The 4500-nt window shown below is 34.6% G+C and overlaps 1 pseudogene; it reads right to left on the bottom strand.

Annotated features, from left to right (window-relative positions):
* Positions 1 to 1208: 1208 nt before the first annotated feature.
* Positions 1209 to 2040, bottom strand: LOC134362575 (origin recognition complex subunit 6-like; annotated as a pseudogene).
* Between the last annotated feature and the right edge of the window lie 2460 nt (positions 2041 to 4500).

Here is a 4500-nt window from a genome sequence, read left to right as displayed (position 1 = left end):
GCAGTTGGTGTAAAAAAGGCTGCAGAAATGGGACTGGGAAGTTGTGTGAGCAGGAGAGTAAATGATATCATTCTCTCCCTATGGGAGGTTAGCCTCTGCGTTATCTGGATAGTTGTTTAGAACTAATCTATATACAACAAGAGATGGAGCTATGACTTACATGTTTCTCCTTGCAACATAATAAAATATCTTAAAGCAGTATGGTGAAAGTAAACAACAAACTTGAAAGCCATAGGAAAGACAGTTTAAAGGATATCTGGGGTAGTGGTTTGCAATGAATATCACCTGTTGATATTAACTTCTGGGCCTCCTGTTCCCACAACCACTACCTAAGACGCTTTTTATTCTAAGATTCAAGTGTGAACCTAACATCTGCATTTGCAGCTGTTGGTAATTTCCAAAACACAGACTTTAACTCAGAGACAAATGTGAGGAATTCTATAAGTTTGAGTTCATCAGGCTATCATTTTACATTGAGAAGTTCTACTGACCACTAATGCATTTTATTCCGTTGTGTTTTTTTTCCAATTCTCCACGATCTTAAACTAAAAATATAATGCATACTCATAAAAATGAAAATCATTTTTAACTATAAAATGTAAAAATTTACTTCTTCTCTCCCTAATATCTTTCTGAAAATACATAGCTTACAGAGTTTTAGCCTTAAATGTACTTTTATAAACCCATACAGATATGTGTGTATTTTCTGTAAAAGCAGAAATATACTATCCAAATTGTTTCATAAACTGCTTTTGAATTATTTATTTATTTGCATATAAAAATAACATTTATTAACTTGGGCTGTACAATATGTTGATTCAGTCAAACCAAAAAACTTACACAAAAACTTAAGTAAAATTTGTAAGATTCCATTCAGCCTGAAGGTTATATTCTGTATAAGACAGGAGATTAAGTTTTGCTTAAAACAAAACAAAAAAGCAAAGTGGCTCCAATTCCATTTTGTGGAAGAGCAGACCTGTGGGGAGCCAAGGCTTTGCCAATCTGGCACTGTAGTTGATCTAATGTTACGCACATCAGGGCCAGCCTGCTGCCCAGAACTCAGCCCCAGTGCTGGCTTCTTTGCTACTAAGGTGATAGTCTTGGGATCCTTGTTATAAAAGTTCAAACAAAATTCCAAAACCCTCAAATCTTCTTGGAGTTGACAAGGTACTATCAGTTTGCAGCACATGCCAGTCTGGAAGCTGCAATTACTCTGCTGTACCTTTTGGAGCATTGGCAGCGTTTTCCAATACTTTCCTTTTCATAATCCTGTGTCTGATCTTCAACTTTCTGCGATTTATGTGGGCTCTCTACTACCTTGTCTATTTCCTTTTCTGGGGTTTCAACCACTGCCTTCTTTTTCTTCCGTGGTGGAGAAGCTAAATCCCCAGGCTCGCTGTCAATCTGCTGTCCAATCTTCCCTAACTGTTTACACAGTCGATCAAATACGGCTTTTTTCACACCAGAAGTGGCTACCATTTTGTTTTTATCCACTTTTAGCTTTAGAATCTTGCATGCTGACCGTAGTGCCGCAGTGGTGAAAAGCAGCCTGGACAAGTCCAGATCTACTTGCTGTGTCTGTGGAAGACTAGACTCATTGCTTTGCAGTATCTTTGAAGCCATGTTCACTGCTTCTGTACAGGTAAACTGTACTGCTAAGTCTCTTATTCCAATATTTGAATTCAGGCCCAGTAAACACTCAAAAGATTCAAGACAGCTCTGACACATCTGCTTGTTCAAACCAGAAAGTTTAACTAAATAAGTTTTATGGATGAGGAAATTGGAGGCTCACAAAGCTAGTAACGGTGTTGAGATTTGGTTTCAACATGTTGACTCTTCCTGACTCCAGAGATTGTTCTCTCAACATCTGTGATACCTGTCCAAGGGGCACTTCATACAGGAAGCTGCAAGGCCCAGGCACATGACTACATTACTGGTTCCTATCGTACGTGCAGAAAGGCCAACACACTTCACCTGGGACAGTCGCAAGTACTCTTCTACTTCCCTCAGCACGTCGAGCACTGGGCGAGGTGACACCATGGCGCTCACGCGAACGACCTTAATTTTTTAAATGTGGTAAAATATACATAAAATTCACTCTATGAATAATTTTAAATGTGCAGTTCAGTAGTGTTAAGTACGTACACATTGTTGTGCATCCGATCTCCAAAACTCTTCATCTTGTGAAACAAACTGACAACTCCCCGTACCCTCTCCCCAGCCCCATTCCTAGCAAACATCACTCTACTTATTCTCTATGAATTTGACTACTCTAGGTGCATCGTATAAGTGAAATCATACAGTATTTGAATTATCTGTGACTGGCTTATTTCACTTAACATAATAGCCTCAAGGTTGATCCATGTTGTGGAACATGTCAGAATTTCCTTCCTTTTTAAGGCTGAATAGTATTTCTTTGTATGTATTTACCACCTTTTGTTTATGCATTCATCATTTAATGGACACTTGGATTGCTTCCACTTTTGGCTATTGTTCATGACACTACTATGAACATGGGTACACAAATATCTCTTTGAGACCCAGCTTTTAATTTCTTTAAAGGGAAAGAAGGTATATAACAAGAAGTAGAATTCCTGGATTATATGGTAATTACATTTTTAATTTTTTGAGTACCTTCACTGTCATATCCATAACCCATTTTAATGTAATTTTCAATACACTATAGATATAATTTCTTGTCACTGCATATAGATCTGTCTCATCCTTTTTAATTACTATGTGGGGTTCAACAATATGCATGTGAGATAATTTATGTTATGCATTCCTTTATCAATGGACATTCAGGTTTTTCTTTCATTTATTATTATAAGCCCTGTTGTAATGATTATAATCATAAATTTTTTCTCATAAATATAAATCTTTCTATATACTATGTTATTTGAGAGAATATCAGTGCACCAAATAGAAGGTATATTTGTTATTTTTCTATATTCTACTACTAAATTGTCCTTAAAAATTGTGTCACTTGAAAACTATTTTCTCATCCCTTTGTCTACAATAACTACTGTCCATAATTCTAATTTTTAAGTCAGATGAGTTAAAATTGATATATCATTGTTGCCTTAATTTGAATGATTATGATTATTGTCCCAACACTATTTCATTGGTATTACTTCAATGAATTTCTTGCTCATCTTTGGTCCATTTGTCTTTTTGATTGTTTTTCTTTACCTTAGAAATTTATAAATATTTTCATATTATGACTATTAACTCTATGTTACACATTTTTAAACATTTTTCTTCAAATTTTGGGGCTATCTTTTAACTTTGTTTATGGAAAAACTTTGTTTATTAACCTTATTTTGCCATAGCCTCTGTTAATGCTTATATATTCAGACCAGGAAGTGTTTTATTTTGTTTCAGGGTTTTATTTATGACTTTTGAAAACTTTTCCTATCTATACCATTATAACAATATTCTCTTACGTTTTTATTCTACCATATGGTAATAATCACACCTACCAACCCTAGTAAAATGTGGGTGGGAATACAAGAGTGTGTGAATATCAGGAGGCAGAGATCACTGGGTGCCATCGGCAGGATGATTACCATAGCTTGTAAGTGTAGTAAGTCCTAGAGCCATGAAATAACTTAAATTGTTAATAATAACAGGCATTTCATATGATGTTCCAGGGACATGCAATGGTTTTATGAAAAATCGATTCTTTAAGCAGGCATTATCCACCAGCTGTGTAAACATAAACAGATGTGGTCTTAGATTTGATAGAAAACAAACATTTCATTGAGCTCAAGGTGCCATTGATTTTAAATTGTACCACTGTCTTATGTTCAATTGACAAAGAAAAACAAAAACAAATTATAATTGAAGCACACATCAAATATAAGGCACATTCCAATAGTCAGATGTTTAATAAACTTTTTAACACTTTGTGAGAAAACGTGTACATTGGGATTGATGAAGTATGGTAGGTTGTCTATTGAAAAATAGTGTCATTCACAAAAATTTTAATAACTTCATGTCTTCCAAATGTTCGCTGTAATATGTAGAACTTTCCTGTTTTTCCATAACATAAGCCAGTTAGTCCTCTCATATGATTGTGAATCTAGCTCACCAGCAGTATTATTTTTCTTCCCCTTTCTCTTCACGGGCTTATGAAATTTTCTCTTAAAAAAATGTTCCTAAGTCTTTACCAAATTCTGTGCTATAAAGATGATTTTTCTTTTTTTTTAAATTAAAGCATCTGAGAAATAGGACTGGAAGAAATCTATTTTTCTTTCCTGAAAACATGTTTGTTTTTTGTTTTGTAATCTAATCTGAGAAGTCAAGGACTTTTCCTTGGGAATTTTAATCAATTTTATTATTTTTAATTTTTAATTTGCTATGTATTCCTATATTTTATTTTGGGTACTCTATTTTTTTCTTTCTTTTTCTTTTTTTGGCAGATGGCCAGCATTGAGATCTGGACCTGTGACCTTGGTGTTATAAGGCTGTGCTCTAACAATGTTTTTTTTTTCTTTT

This window comes from Cynocephalus volans, chromosome 14 (genome assembly GCF_027409185.1).
Source record: "Cynocephalus volans isolate mCynVol1 chromosome 14, mCynVol1.pri, whole genome shotgun sequence".
In the NCBI taxonomy this organism is placed as follows: Eukaryota; Metazoa; Chordata; class Mammalia; order Dermoptera; family Cynocephalidae; genus Cynocephalus; species Cynocephalus volans.
Note: the sequence above shows the minus strand (reverse complement) of the source record. Positions and strands in the feature narration are given on the sequence as shown.